Source organism: Canis lupus, chromosome 16 (assembly GCF_011100685.1).
Source record: "Canis lupus familiaris isolate Mischka breed German Shepherd chromosome 16, alternate assembly UU_Cfam_GSD_1.0, whole genome shotgun sequence".
Taxonomy (NCBI): Eukaryota; Metazoa; Chordata; class Mammalia; order Carnivora; family Canidae; genus Canis; species Canis lupus.
The window spans coordinates 45011699-45029066 of record NC_049237.1 but is presented as its reverse complement, the minus strand read 5'-3'; positions in this window follow the sequence as shown (position 1 = coordinate 45029066).

Below are 17368 nucleotides of genomic sequence, written 5' to 3'. Positions count from 1 at the left end.
AGTTCCCTAGGTCAAGAAGCTTTTTGCATGTGACAGCTGAGTGAGGCTGCGGTTTTGAGATTCTCAGATTAAAAAACCGAAAAACAATAGAAATAAGCAGCTCAAATTCTTTGCAGATTAGCCTTTTATGTTAAACATGGGCAGATATCAGGCCATGTAGTGTCAATAAGCATGCAGGACCAGTTATTTCCTTTTTCTTGAATGCTGTTTCACTTACTTGGTTGGAAAATTTGATTTGATTTGTAGTCAGGTTAGAAATGCTTCTTCATTAAAAAATGCTTGGATAGGCTTTGAGAGATTACACTTGAAGCCCAATTTCCTCTCGTTTTGTTTTAAATAAAGACAAGAGAGCAACTGAGGTGGGTATGATTATTTCTTCACCCACTCCTTCCATTCCCTTCAGGAGGAAGGCAAGGGTATAGAGCATTGCCTTCCAAATCCTATAGCACATCAGCATAATCTGGAGAGATTTTGGGAGGCAGAATTTTCCAGGCCCTATTTTGAATCCTATCAAATCTGAATTTTCCAAATACAAGGCTGAGAATCTTTATTTTTCTTTCTTTCCTTTTTTTTTTTTTTTTTTTTTAAGTTTCCTACAATGACTGTTACCTTCAAAAGACCACAACCCCCTCGTTCTCTACTAACTGAGAGCTTCTCTTCTGGATTTGCTCCTCATGGCTGGATATTGCCCATTTTATCTCTTCTATGAAGCTGTAAGCAGGTGCTAAACACTAAGCAAACCAAGAAATACCAAAGTATTAAGAAAAGTAATAACATTATATAAAAATTGATTTGCACAAGTGTTATAAACTTATGTGGGTCTATTAGAAGGAGAGCAATCCAGTTACAGAGTTACCCTACTGAGCTCTGGATTTACGAGTTGGTGCATATGTAAAAGATTTCCTCAGAGCTGCCCTGATGGTATTTGTGTTCCCTAGGTGTGTACACATGCCTTCTACCCAAAGTATGCACCATAACTCTTACTCAAGGTGTAGGATATAGAGATGCAAAGCCTGGGAGAACGTTATTTTGGCAACTGGGATCTTTTAAACTGAAATTGTTGTAATGATAACCTTTTACAGGCCTCCTTTTAGAGATACCTGTGTTCTTCGTTAGCAATGTTTTGCTGGCATTTCTTAAAGTGTTAATATATTTTTATCATTCAAACCGGTATGCTAACTCTTACTTGATGTGTGTGTTTGTGTGTGTGTGTGTGTGTGTGTGTGTGTAAGTGTTGCAACCAGGAAAGCAAGAATAAAAATAAAACAGAAAAGCAGCAGAAAAAGGAAGAAAGTAGATATAAGGTAGTGTATCACCAATTAGCTGCAGTTCTACTAGAAAACACAGCTGGTTGCCTTGTCATGAGGGATATCTTCTGAGAGGCCATATGGAACTATTCCATCTTGGAACAATGTCAATGAGAAGGAAGGGCCAAGAATTTGCCAACTCCTTCCTTCTCCCTTCTTGCATTGGTCAGAGTTCGCCTGAGTTCCTGTTTCTCTTACCAAGGCCCTTGAAGCAGTCTGGGGAAGAGAGCCACAGGATGCAGGGCCAACTCAGGAGCAGGTGCAGGTTATGGCACCACTGTCTGTAGCCTGCAGCCTCGAGGCCAGCAGGTGCATCTTAGCGATGACCTAAAGAGTCCAGGTGGGAGGGTAGAGACATATGGGCTGAGGCATAAGATGAGGAGCTATGGGGTCATGCCATGAGTGACTTAGAGGACTGAGAGCAGCTGCTGCCATGAATCCAACTAGGGAGTGCGCTGTAGCGACTGGCCACCATCGTGCAGCTGGTGATGCAGCTTACTGAGCTGTCCTAACCAGAACCTCCCTGTGTTTTGATGCCAGCTTGGCCTTCTTGAAGGGGCTTCAGTAGCACCCAGCCAAAAACCACAGCCAAGCAAATCCAGGGAGGTGCATAAGCTGAGTCTGCTCACCCAAGTCTGCTGTGCAGGCAGTAGAGAACATGATTCTGGGGCATCTTGTGTCAGGCAGTAACGAGGCTGCCAAACTTGGGTCTTGTCAAAAGGACACAAGTGCCAATTTGAGAGTGCCTGTTGGCCAAAAACATGATAATCTGCGCAGCAAAAAGAAGTGCATTGGATTGCAACACATCAAATATATAAAATAAAAGTTCACAAGTTAACAGTGATACTCCAAAAAACTAACTGTGGTTATCTGGGGGCAGCGGGGGGTGGGGTGGGGTGGGGTGGGCAAAACTGGGTGGGGGTGGTCAAAAGACAAAACTTCAGTTAAAAGAAAAAGAAATGGGCAGCCCCTGTGGCGCAGCGGTCTAGCGCCGCCTGCAGCCTGAGGTGTGATCCTGGAGACCCAGGATCGAGTCCCACGTTGGGCTCCCGGCATGGAGCCTGCTTCTCCCTCTGCCTGTGTCTCTGCCTCTCTCTCATTCTGTGTCTCTATGAATAAATAAATAAAATATTTAAGAAAAATAAGTACTGGGGACATAAGGTACAGCATGACTATAGTCAAAGCTTCTAATATGGTATGTTTGAAAGCTGCTGAGAGGGTGGATCCTAAAAGTTCTCATCATAAGAAAAAAAAATTGTAAATGTATGAAGTAATGAGTTTGGATGAAACTTACTGCAATATATGCATGTTGTTTCGCAATATATGCCTGTCAAGTCATCATGCTGTACACTTCAAATTTATTCAGTGTGGCGTATCACTTATATCTCAATAGAACTGAAAATAAATGAGTGGATTAATTGACTAATAGACAAATAAATAAAGTGCAGAATGAATAATAGAATTTGAAAGTGTTCATTTTGCAGACTTTAATAAACTAATGGATTTAGACAATAATAAACAAAGGCCCTTAAAACCATTAGGCAGAAACTTAAGGGGAAAACTTTATAAGGGATGGAGCAGCCTGACAATACCTGAACCCATGGATCAATCTTATTACTAAAAATGGAACAGACAACCAGACACGAAGTTAACTACCTTCTCTACAGTATTTGTGTCTCAAAAAATTGAGCCCGAATCTAATTAAGCATCTCAATTTACCAGTTTATAAGAAACATGAGGGAAAGAGGAACATATAAATTGATACCTTGAGGATGCAATCTGCTAAATTCAGAATAAGGGAACTCTTCAAAGACAAAATAACCCATTTTTTCAACAAACAAATGGCATAGTAAAACTGAGAGTGGGCACAGGGAGACAGTACATATTTAAAGAGGCTTAGAAAACATGTCAGCCAAATACATTTTTAGGATCTTATTTGGATTTTGTTTCAAACAAACCAACTTTAAAATACATCTTTAAAAATCTGGGAAAATCAAATACAAGCTGGGTGTTAGATGATATTAAGAATTTGCTGCTAATTTGTCAAGTGTGGCCAGACACTGTGATTATGTTTTTTTTTAAGTCCTTATCTGTTAGACATACATAACTGTCTCTGTGGGTGAAATTATATGGTGACTGAAATTTGCTTTTAAAAATCCAGAAGAAAGCAAAAAAAATGGGGAAAAACAGATGAGAAAATAAGGACAAATGTGGCTGGCTTATTGATGCAAGATGAGGATATGTGGCATTCATTCTGCTGTTATCTCTCCTTTTGTGCATGTTTGAAAATGTCTATAATAAAAGGCTAAAAAATTAAAATACATGAACACATTCATTTTAAACAAACATACAAGCTCCCGAGTTGGTTCTGGTGAACGAGCCAGCTCTGGGAATCATTTAGGTAGAGAGGACCTTGGAAGGCAAGTGTAGAGAAGCTGAAAAGGCCCCGCCTCCCTCCCACCCACACTGTTCACAGGTGCTTACCCACTACCTGTGACAGCTCTCCTACAATTGGTCAGGAGGTTGTTCTCAAGGACATACAATCTTGAGTGATGGGAAGACAATCAGAACTCAGGCTGCTTGATGTGATAGCTAGTGGTCCTATTAAAGCTCCTTCTCAGATAAAAGAAAAAGATTAATGAGCTTCTATTCATATTTAGCTTCTATTTCCATGAGAAAGCCTGTGGAAAAGCATCTATGGTAACTAATCTGGAAAATAAATCAAATTAGTCACTGTTGAGGCTTGCATTACAATCCAGAGTAAGATACATTTTGTTGTTGTTGTTGAGTGGCTTAGCTTGAGGGTAGAACTTTATGGTGGGTTTTATGACACAAGATTTGCTATTAATTATTTCAGAGTTAGTTTAGTTCAGCTTGTTTTCATAACTAATACTAATTTCAACATTCTTATGTAGACTTCTAGATATTTCCTTAAGAAATAATTTTATCCTGGAATTGTTGGGTCAAAGTATGTGAATATTTACAATAGTTTCTCACTACTAATCTATACAGAGGAAATTTCACTAAATCGTTATCAAAGTTTACCATTTCATTTTAAAAGATTTTCTTCCTCTAAAATCAAAAAAAAAAAAAAAATCTAATGAAATCTAGCTGAAAAGAAATGAAAGAAATATACCCATTCCTTCACATGCACTGTTTCATTTACTCCTAACAACAAACTTATGCCATAGGTATATTTTTTGCACTTGATAGATGTAGAAATAGAATTAAAGAGAATAAAAATCTGATGAAGTAGATTCTCAAAAGATGCTGAGCAATGAAAATTTAGAGGTGCTCTTAATTTTCATTCTCATAGCAATATCCACTCATTGACTTTTTGTCTGTGGTACTGTTCATTTTTAGTAGTTGAGACTCAAAGCATTTAGACATTTAAAGTCTTTTGAAGCTCTGAAACATTAGAAAATTTAGATTTCTCTAACCATTCTAAAAATTTTGCATCTCAATACAAACCACCATTTGTAAGATACAATAAAAGCATTTCTATAAAATAGATTCATTTCCGTCCAGATTTGTGTGTGTATGTGTGTGAATGTATATAAAAGTAAATTTCATAAAACTTCAAGGGAATTAAGTGAATCCATAGTATGCATCAGGTCTAAGGTATCTTATAAGGGAAAGTTCCTAAATTTAAAAAGATGAAATTCATTCACTTAACAAGTATTTAGTAAGCATTTACTCCGGACCTCTTTGTTCCAAGTGAATCCGAACCTTTAGTGTGGTTCAAGGACTGCCTGGATGGGAGTGGGGTCAGCTCTCATCTAAGTGCCCTGGGATGGAGTCTGGTGGTACCTGCCTGACTTCCAGGCCCATTGTCCTTCAGACCACACACGATGCCTTTTGTCCCAGTGACCAACACCCTGGCATCCGTGAGAAAGTTTGAAAGGCCAGACCACTTGTGGTCCAGAACAGAACCTTGCACATAATACAGGTGCTTGGTGAATAAACACCGAATTAATGCTAACAGGAAGATTTGCCTCTTGAGGGAAAAAGCTGCCAAATCAAAGGCCACTCTAGCGGGTGGGATTTCAGATGGCAGTAAACCATGATATTATCATAAGGGCAATACATATCTGGGTGCTTGTGGCTTTTCTTATGCCAAACCAAACCTGTGTTGTTCTAAAGATCTGATTTCCTCAGTGACAATGAGAATAGAGATATTTGGTTTTCACTTTATGCTTTTTTTTTTTTTTATTTCTGTTAACAATGATGGGTGAGCATCAACTGTGCCTGTTTTTTTAAAAAATTATAAGTGACCAGCTTGCAGGACCTGATTACCAGGGATGATGACTTTCAAGCAACCACCACTGCCACCATATATAACTAGCACCAAGTGTGCATGGAATAAAAAAGAAACATAGAGTCTCTAGCCTTGAGGAAGACACCACCTCGCTGGCATCAAATGCCACGTGGATGAGCCACAACGAGAAGATGCTTTTTAAATCTTCTTATTTTATGCTTGTTAAAACACTTTGGTTGTGTTATCTCATTTGATTTTGAGTGTCAATTCTTGAATGACACTTGCATGCAAGCATGAACTAAAATCTTATGTGGAAGATGGTCAGACCTCATTTTTGTGTGTGTGATAGTGTCTTCCTGCCGAAAATAATGCAACAAAAAGAATAGAAGTATACTGTGAAGGCTGCACTTGCTTACACATTATGTGAGCGATGTGTGGTTTCAACACTGACATTGTTGGCTAAAAAAAAATCCTTGATATCCTTGGGGGAAACTTCTTTCATGCTAATGCCACCTATTTAGCTCTGGAAGCTCTGGTGAAATGGAGGGGAACTTTGAGGGCTGTTAAATTGACAGGCATGCTACTCTGTTTTAAGTTGTATGACCATGAAAATCATAAGTCTTTACAAAACTGTTTTTCTAATTTACAGTGCATTTTAATAAGCATAATTCAGTTATTTAATTCCCAGTAGCCCAGAACAGAAAGCAACACTGTAGGTGGCTGATTAATAATTTATGTTTATCTTTAGTAACTAACCATGTCAATATGTGAAGATGTTCTGAAAGAAACAACATATTCAAAACAGACTTCCTTTGCTATGTAATTTCTTTGGGATATTTCATTTTTTAAAGTGTTTATATTAAAGCTTTAAAAATGTACTGCCTATCCAAATGGTATTTGTACCTCACATTTAATGCCATTTATATAAATGTTTAAGGGTAGAAAATTATCACCTCAGCAACTGTTTAAGGAAATTTATTTCCTGTTATCATCTGCTATGTTAAAAATATCTTTTTGAACATTGTTTAAAGCTTTATACTTTAATATGCTTTGGAATAAACCACATAGGCCCAGGTCCTCTAAAACTTCTGAAAGTTTTCCCAGATTTTCCTTTTTTTTTTTTTTTTAAGATTTTATTTATTTATTCATGAGAGAGAGAGAGAGGCAGAGACACAGGCAGAGGGAGAAGCAGGCTCCATGCACCGGGAGCCCAGCGCGGGACTCGATCCCGGGTCTCCAGGATCGTGCCCTGGGCCAAAGGCAGGCGCTAAACCGCTGCGCCACCCAGGGATCCCAGATTTTCCTTTATGTTAGCAATAATCGTGTTATTATTTTTGCCTTGTACCATCACATATGGCTAATTAATGTGTTCCCAAATCCTCACAAATTGCTGGGTGCATCAAATCTTCATTTTTCTGGCGATACATATTATTTAATGGAAAGTTCGATCTTTCTTAAAGGAAGTAACTTCAGTCAATATCATCACTAAGATGATTTAGGTAAACTTATTGACAAGAAAGACCTTATAAAATATTCCAAATATTTAACAACTGATAAGGTGGGGGCATTGGCCAATCAGAATAGACCCAAGCCATAAAGCTGAACAAAGTCCCATAGGCCCCTTTAGGGACAGGTGTGAACCATTTAGTCGCTGGATCCTGAGAAGGGAGGAGGAGGGGTGAGGCTAGTGAGAGGCAGAGGAGGAATGGAAAACACTCGAGGGCTCATAACAGTGACTCCACGCCAGGGGTTCTGAACTCTTGACATTTTGGGACGAATAATTCTTTTGTTGGGAGCTGTGCTATCCAATGCAGAAGGTCTGATTGCATCTCTGGTTTCTAGCCACTAGGTTCCATTGTCACTCGGCCCTCAGCTGTGACAAACAGAAATATCTGCAGATATTGTCAAATGTCTCCGGGGAGGCAAAAGCACCCTGGCTGGAAACCACTGTTATATACCATCTGGTACAGAGATATTTCAATATTTTTAACAACCGTTACATTCACACCATCACCCACAATGTCTTGAACTGTTGCCTGCCTTGTAGCGAGTGCTTAAGAGAGATTGGATGAATAAACCGGTGACTCATTCAAGTAGTCAACACGGTGGGAATAACCTTTGAGGAAAGGTTGACTCATAAGTTGTCTTTTGTACTTTGAGTGCGGGTACATCTTGATTTACGACCAAACAGGTGTTTAGTGAGCTCCTTCAACATGTTGACCACATATTTGACACTGTGGAGGCTTCTAGAGCATGAGGCCAAGGATTGTCTGCAATTATTCTCACTCTGCACACTCTGGATTGTTTCCCCCACTGTCATGGTTTTCCCTTACACACAGATGGAGTCTACACCAGCACATCTATCCCTCAAGCTCTTTCAGAACTTACGCTGCATTTCTTCTGGCTTTGTGCATAGTACACCTTAAATACAAAATCTTGAGAACTGAACTCAGCTTTTGCCTCACCTCCCTGTATCAAGACAAACTCCATGTCCTGCTTTGTCAACATTAATTAGATCATTATCTCTTCACTCATGGTGATCATCGAAAGACAATGCTTTCTCTTGCAAGTCCTAGTAGCAAACAATAATCGCTAAATCCACTAAACCCACCAAACAGTGTGGATTTTATCCTCTTCTTGTTGTTTTCCGTCCATTTGGATTAATTCTTGTCTTCCAGACTCTGGTGTGTTCTCTCTCAAATTCAAACTTCACACTGCTTCCGGTGTCATCTATCTAAATGGCAACTTAATGCCATATTAAAACGCTTCTGTTTTCTAAAGGATAAAAATCTAAGCTCTTTAGCAGAGTTTCCTAGACCTGGCCTCTGCTCAGTCTTAGATTTCCTGCTCTAGCAATTCTGAACAGCTGTCAATTCCCTGTTACTTCTAGGCTCTACTTGTTCCTTTGATCTGAAAATACCCTCTTGACCCTTTGTCACCAAACCAACTCCAAATCCTTTAGTTCAGGTGACACCTCTTCTGGGCAGTCTTTCTCGAATTGCTTATCCTGGGCTCAGTGGTTCTTTCATTTTTGGTACTCCGAGCCCTCCTTAATGGTAGCATTGTCATCCTGGATTGGAATCATCTGTTTAACTATTACATGGCTCATCACTTGGGCTGAGACTATGTCTTAGGCATCTTTATAGCCTCAGTTACTGCCATAGGTGCTTAATAAATGCTTCTGGTATGATCTCAATTCTGGAAGAAAGAAAAAAGCTGGATATACAGGAAAAAGGACTGGAAGGATATCCATGTAACATAGCTAGATTCTAAACTTTTGACTTTTTTTGGAACTTTCTCCTACCTTGGCCAAAAGAAGTATGGGTGTGTGACTTACCCACATTACCACATGACATACAGGAAACACAGTTGCTTTGCAAACCTGGGGAAGGCTGGAAAGAAATGAGGTGAAGGGGGAGAGAGGGAAGAAGGAAATAGCAGCAATAACAAAAGCATAAACTTTGGTAATCGTATCACAGTAAATCTGTGTTCTCAAAAAACCTCTAACCCTACTCCTATTGAGAAAAATTTAAGAAGAGAATACATATCCAACTATAAGAGTGCTGCTTACTTCCTTTGTAAGTTGTGAACAATACCCACCTCTCCTTCCGTACCATCCTGCACGTGCTCCCTTCCACCCTAAATAAACCTTACTGAAATAAAAATTAAGTTTTGTGATTTTTTTTCCTGCTGTTTTCAAGGACTCAAGCTCAATTGAGGACATAAGGCTAGCAGATGGCATAGTTTTAAAGAAGTTATAATATTTGGGTTGAAATTCCCTACTCTGTTAATTATGGCCCTGAAGACTTCTTGTCACAAAAGCAAAATTTTACAACCCCTTGACATTAAGAATGTTGATACTCGGGTCCTAGTACAGCTGCCTGTGCATGAGGCCAACAGATGGGCATAGTGTTTCTAAAGAAATAAAAGGCTGCATTGCTCAGGTTTAAATTCTCTAATCCAGTCACTAAGGCTCTGTGAGCTCACTGCATGAAAAAGAAGGCTGCTGCTTCCTCATTTGAAGAACCTATTGGCTCTCTGGTGCCCTTCCTGTCCCAGCCCTGCTTCCTACTTGGAGCCACTGGGAGAAGAATGTTAAGAAGCCATATCCAACCCAATTAGTGTGTCATGGAAGATATTCCTGTGTTTGGCTCATTCTCATGAGCCGAGCCCTCACCTGGTGCTCTTCTGGAGGAACACTTTAGGAATGGGGACAAAGGCAACGATGTGGAAAACCAACAAATTATCATATTTTCATATTGTTTCTAGAACATGGCATTACATTTGCAACTCAATGAGGATCTATTTATAGTCTGTCAACAGACAACAAGATAAGCACTGCAGGCCCTTTTACTCACAACAGCCTTTTGTAAGAAACATTTCCATGCAATCCATGTGCAAGTTGACTAAGCTTGTTGAATATCTTAAAATATGGGATGATGAATATAGAAATGGAATGTCTGCAACCTAAAGGAAGCTCAGTGTAATCACCAAGGAAGCCGAATGTTAGCTTCAGCAACATGGTTTGGTGGGAAAAGTCTCACTTTTCCACCAGTCTGGCCCCAGCTCAGATCTTGTATGTGGCACCTACCAGCCATGTGACTTTACATACACCACTCTGTCCCCTGACCTCTGGTTTATTCACATGTAAAACTGGGGAAATAATAACTACCTGCCAGATCTTGTTGAGCTTGAAAATTTGAATTTAAGGTACTAGTGCTCATTGACTAGTACTTCTTCCAAATGGAGATTTTATTTGTTCACCAAAGGTTCGCACTTCGTCTTTCAAAGGCCCTATGCACTGTCCTCAGGCTTTACCAGGACTTTGGTTTCACATCTTCTCTTCTGTGGCACGGGATCAGAAACGCAGTCATTTCTCTCTGCTTCACCTCCGATTCTCTAGGCTTCTGCGCTAGAGAGGTGTTTTAGATGTGACCATTTATTTTTATTTTCTGTTTTGAAGGAAGTGACAAATAACTAAGGTTTGGGTTTTACATATTTATAAGAAGATAAGTTTCCTTGCCCAACGCATTGATATTAAACTTTTATGGGGTGAAATAATAATTGCTGATGAAGATGTGGAGGAGAAGGTACCCTTGTGCCCTATCAGTGGGAATGAAACTGGGGCAGCCACTGTGGAAGACAATATGGAGGTTCCTCAAAAAATTAAAAAAAAAAAATTTAAAATAGAGCTGCCCTATAATACAGGAATTGCACTCCTGGGTATTTACCCAAAGGATATAAAAACACTAATTAGAAGGGACATATGCACCCCAGCATTTATAGCAGCGTTATTTACAATAGTCAAATTATGGAAGCAGCCCAAGTGTCCATTGATAGATGAATGAATAAAAAGGCATTGGTATACATTATATACACAATGGAATATTATTCAGCCATAAAAAAACAAAATCTTGCCATTTGCAACAACATGGATAGAGCTAGAGAATGTAATGCTAAGAGAGTAAGTCAGAGAAAGACAAATATTATGTGATTTCATTCATATATGGGAATTAAGAGACAAAACAAATGAACAAAAATGAGAGAGAGAGAGAGAGAGAGAAACCAAAAATCAGACTCTCAACTATGGAAAACAAACTGATTGTTATCCCATGGGGGTATGGGGAAATTAGGTGGTTGGGATTAAGGAAGGGATTTGTGATGAGCACTGGGTGCTGTGTGCAAGTGGTGAATCACCATATACAGAATTTAACTTCAACATTAAACTGATCTAAAAAATATACACCTGAAACACAGTGTCTTAACTATACTGAAATTAAATTCTAAAAAGTAAAAAAAAAATTATGGAATGAAAAAAACTAGATATGAAGGAAGTCTGAAAACATTAAAAACTACAGATGTTCTTGGGATTAGTATCAAAATATTGTTGAACATTGCATGGATATTAACTGGGACTCTAACCCATGTTGACAGAAGAAACTTCCCATGGCATACATACTAATGCTGGACTGCCTGCCAAGCGGTTCCAACATTTGTGGGTGGCCAAATGCAGTTTGCTTTACTTAATGAGGTGAAGTACAGTAGGAGGGGGGAAGAATTTAGGTAAATCCTTTGTTCTTACTGATTCTAGAAGAACAAGCTACAACAAGCCCCACTTGTCCTTTCCAAGAGTAAGTTTATACTTGAGTAGGGTTGAGAGAGAATCATTTCCTCAATTTCTATTAATCACCCACCAAGGGGAGGCTGTGGGATTGGCTCTGGGGGCTTAGTTTAAGCAAGAGGATTCAGAAGCCTCATTTCTATCAACTCTTGTGGACTGATTGCCAGCAAGACCTGCTCTCTAACACAATTGCCCTCTCCCTGCGAAATTAGTGGAACCATCCCTTTTCTACCCATTTTGTCCCTAGAGGATGGACAACCAGATAAAACTCTCAACTTTTACGCACATCTAATTTCTGGTTTTATACCTTAGCACCTTCTCATTCCTATTCAAACAACTCTGCTGTCCAGGTCTGACGCTTGAACACCCTTGAAGACTACACACTGGTCTTTGGGCCCCTACCTTCTATGATTATTTATTATTCACTCATTACCCCCTGGGGGTTGCATTTCTCCTCCTCTGTCACCTGTTAACCCCAGTGCACCTGTTCTCCTCTGCTGGTTCCTGGAAACAATCTGAACTCAGCAATGTGTAATTTAACTTGAATTTTCAAGTTAGAGGGGATCAGAGGCACTTGAATATCTGGCATGGGGCCTTCTTGGGAAATAGAAAGTTGCCCCTCTGGAATGGAATGTTAGGCATTAGCAAGACGTATGGAAAGGTATTTTATATTAGGGTGGTGGGAAAGAGTGAGTGAGAAAATGGGATCTCCTGACTAATGAAGTGACTGAACACAGATTTAGTAAACATTGGAATACACGATTTGATGAATAAAATTACTTTGAGAAGGCAATGGACTCGAACTTAGCATTTCCAAATGATCTTGGAAAATCCAGCATGGTGAATGAATGGGATGCCATATGCCTGGCCTCATTCTGTCAATACAATATCACCACAGATTATGTACATTCCTCCCTCCCTAAATTTACACCTGTTTTTCTTTCTCCTCATCTTTCCTTCTCTACAGCTTCCTCCATCAGCTTCAGCCAAACTCATTTAGAACTTAACGCGGGCACTGAAATATTTTTTCTTGGTCGTACAGAGAAAAGTTTGTTTCGAATTTGATGCAGTGACCTCTGTATGTGCTCCCTTTATTCAATCACCTACTGTGTATTATAAAAAAAAAGCTTTGAGGGGCCCCTGGGTGGCTCAGTCAGTTAGGTGCCTTCAGCTCCGGTCATGGTCTGGGAGCCCTGGGATTGAGCCCTGTATTGGGCTATCCGCTCAGCGAGGAGTCTGCTTCTCCATCTCCATCTATCTCTGTACTCTCCCTCTTTCTCTCTCTTACTCTCATAAATAAATAAAATCTGAAAAACAGAAAAGAAAAGGCTTTAAGGTCTCTACATGAAATTGATTGTAAAAATATCCAGTGTTCTATTGAAGTGCATCCCCCTTGGGTGGTGCCTGCCATACAGGACCTTACCAGTTTCGGCCAGGACCAAAGATAAATAAAGACCCGCTTCCCTAATTGTCCTTTCATGAGTGGAGGCAGTAAGAGAAGCAGCAACGGTATTAACTAGGTAATGGACTCTCGCTTGCTGAATGCTTCCCAGATGCCGGGCGTTGTTCTAAGCACTTTCTGTGAATACATTCATTTACACAGCATGATGATCCTACAGGAAGGTATAATCAACTACTCATAAGGGACAGCACTGAGGCTGATGCCAATCTTCCACTGGTCTAAGAAGGTGGCAGGTGCTGTGTCTTTGGCCTAGCTGGAGAACAGTCCCCTGGCAAACAAGGGCCAACGTCAACCCCTACGGGGATCCCTCCCAAAGTCTGACCTGGAGGCCCGAGGCCAACAGGGATTTGCAGAAAAGTTAATTTAATCCTATTCATGGGCACTGAACACATCTTTTTCTCTTATGAAGAACAATGGATTAAAGGAACTAAGCGAGGAAACTTAAATCAGATCCAAAAGTCTCATAAAATAATTAAATACTGAACATGACCTATTGAAGGCCAAATATGTCCATAATTAATACTAAATGAATGTCTGCAACACATTTCTAAAGTATGCTTTGTTTTACTAGCCACCGTAATTGGATTCAATTCAGTAATTCACTTAACTTTTTCCTTAAAGAATGGAATTGATGTGTTGAGGAATTGATGTATGTTCTAATGATTGTTTTCGTTTAGTCTTCTGCTATTAAAAACCAAGTCACGGAACAACATATTTAGTAAGGAGCACGTACTACAGATTTTATCATAAACTGAACCGACTCAATTTCCCTCTGCCCTCGTACTCCGTCCTGCTGTTATATAAACTCTGTGTTTTGACCTTGGAAAATCTGGCCTCCACTTGCATAACTTTGCTCAGTCGGAGGATGCAGCCTTGGTTAGCGAGGGTTTAAGGAACTGCATGCAGCTGGACTCAGACGAGTAAGCAGGTAAAGGTGAAATTCAGAATTACGGGTTGAAGTGAGCAAGGATTTGTTAACAACTGTAAAGCTTTGAGGCTGAGGACTGGGCCTTCTCTCGTCATGGCTAAAGAGTGAAATTCTCTTAGCAAAAACATATATTGAGTGATAAGATAATTTAGGTTGATCTTTCCCACCAGCCTCACCTTCTACCTTTGAAGTCTGCAAAGTAAAAAAACAAAGAAAAACTGGCCAATTGTGAATCATTACTTAATTATTCATGAGTTATATGGTATATGTCAAGGAAGGGATTAAAAATGTTTGCTGCCTTCTGCCTGAGAGACAAATGTTTTCATGAGGTATATTTATCATCAAAAACCATGTAGCAGTCATGTGTTCTGGGCCAGGAAAAGAAAAGGATGTAAGTTTTGTCTCTTACAGACTGAGCAATGCTTTGGGACAGGCATCCTTACATCTCTGCCAAGCAGAGGGCTACCAAATGTTGTGTGAAACCTAAGACGATGGTGGATTATTAACGTTTGCCCTTTCTGATTTTTCCCCAACATCTGGAACATTTCCCAGGGTGTAGCTTCTACTTGCAAGTGAACTTGAAATTCCCTGTGTTCGACTTCAGGCCAATAGAGATAAATCAGAGCCCACTTTATAAAAGAATAGGAATATAGCTTGAAATACTAATCCTGATAGCACCCACTGACATGTCAGTCTGGATTCTGACTAGCGGATCAGTGGTTAGGATCCCCTGCATCTGGTGCCTCAGGGGAGGGACCTCCAGAGAGAGCTGGGCCCAGGCCCTGGGCAGCCCAGGGGTCAGGGCATCTCACCCCAGGCTGTCTTAGCATCGCTGCGAGGTAATGCTGTCATTCTGTGGGCCTAGAGGGCAAAGCATTGAACCAAAGAGGATTAGTCCCGGCCCTAAGGTCTAAAGGAATTTACCTTGTTTGGGATCTATCTCCCTTGGTTCTGTTTCTCCCTTTTGAATGGGAATGTCTATCCTATACTTACTCCACCACTGTATTTTGGAGGCACATAACTTGTCTGGTTTCACAGGTTCACAGCTGGAGAGGAATTTTGCCTCAGGATCAGGATCCTATCTCAAGTCTCGCCCATATGTGATTCAGATGGTATTTAAATGAGACTTTGGACCCTAGGCGTAAAGCTGATGCTGGAATGAAGTTCAAGCTTCTGGGGCTGTTGGGATGAAATGAGTGCATTTCACATGAGAGGACATGAATTTGGGAAGGACAGGGGCTGAATTATATGTATTGAATTGTGTCCCCCAGTACTCATGTGTTGAAACCCTAATTCCCAATGTGATGGTATTTGGAGATTGAACCTTTGGAAGGGACTTAAGTTTAGATGAGGTCATGAGGATGGAGCCCTGATAAGAAGAGACACCAGGGAACTTGCTTCCTGTCATTTTCTCCCCACCATGTGAGGAGGACCAGGAAGTATCTGCAAGCGAGGAAGAGGACCCTCCCTAGGAGCCACATCTCCTAGTACATTGGTCTTCACTTCCCAGTCTCCAAGGCTGTGAGAAATAAGTATCTATTGCTTAAGCCACCCAGCCTATGGCATTTTGTTACAGTAGCCAGAACTGACTAAGACAGCAGGCTTCTTAGCTTTAGGCCTTAAAGATATGGGATATTATTAGCATTTTAATCCTAATAATTATGGCTATAATAGTAATGGCCAACATTAATTGGGTGCTTACTGCATTCCAAATGGGGGTGTAGCTGTGGGAAAGTCTACAGATCGGGACTTGGTGGAGCCTTCCTTCAAGGACTCTGGGAGACAGGGAAATGGGGGGGTCTCGAGAAAGCAAGGTGTTGAACTATGATTTCAGCTGCATCACAATTTCCACAGGCCAGGTACACACTGTAATGTGTTCCAAAAGAAAAGAAAAAAGTTTTGAAATCGAAAATAATTACATGTTGACTTAATCACTAATCTTGATGAAAATTTCATTTAAACTCTGTGATTTCCATTTGAGGTATGATAAAAATGAAGTGCTCTCTCTGCATGACTTGTGAATAATAAGCTTTTGAGTACCAATAATTTGACAGCAATGGGCTGAACAGAATAAGCATTTTGATCTCTAATCAGAGAAATGAACACCTGGGAGAATAAGAATAGAAAGTAGTTGTAGGATATGCATTTCCAGAAAATGTAACTGTTCAGGAGGAAAAAAAACAAAACAAAACAAAACCCAGACCTAAAAATTGCCACAAATCAATGTTTGTCTAGTAGATACAGAATTGCTTTAGCATTCTTAGTCTTTTTTTTTTTTTTTTAGCATTCTTAGTCTTTAATTTTCTATTTGAATGAGTCTTCTTTTTAAAGTAAACAATGGAAAAAAGAGAAAAGTTTGAAAATTTTCAACTCAGAGGGGGAATGTCCTTCATTTTGCTCTAGTGTTTTAAAAGCAGCTAGATGTGTTCTCCAAATAGAAGGAAAGAGGGTGATATTAGAAAAACATAAATCAACCCTGAAGTATGCAATTATTATGAGGTATGACTCTCCCTTAAAACTTTGCTGAAAATTATAAGGAATAATAAACACTTCTAAATTATTTATGCTCTCCTAATATGCTCTGACTTCCCATTTCTGCTTTTAGAAACTTTGATTTTATAATCTGTTTTATTTTTATTTACTGAATTACGGAATGATGAGTAATATTATTATTGCACAAGTGACTTAGACTATTATAAGCTCTCCTTTGGTTACTGTGGCATGCTTCAACATTTTTAAGAAAGGCCGAATGGGTAAAGTTGCAAGTGCTAAATGTCCTGTTATTACCTAGGACTTCAACCACCCTAAGTATGTCCTGCTGCTCACACATGTGGATTCCTGAAGGCTTTTTAGCAGGAGTTGGTGGCAATTGTTGCATCTGTAAACTCTGTGAATTTGCGTGTGGCTGGTCTGGCCGCAGCTCTGCCTCAAACCTCCAGTCATGCAAGAGAAATGGGGCTCAGGCCTCTAGAAAGAAGGCTGTAAAGAGGAGTGTGCTGGTTGGTGTTTATGAGTGTTTGTGTTCCATCCCATGTCATCACATATAAATTAAGATGGCTAGCCATTTTTCTACTCTCTTGTGTTTTTTTCCTCTTAGGAAGAGAACATATTTTTGAGCTGTTATGTAGCTGGTGCAGATCTGTTTTAAAATTTAGCACACTAGATGCTACATTTCGTTTCTTCCCAGTATTGATGATTAGTATGAATCACTACCTGATGGAGAACTCCATGCCTGTTTATTCATTCTGAGACTGTCAGGACTAACCCGGACTAATCATGTTTGTTCTCTGCA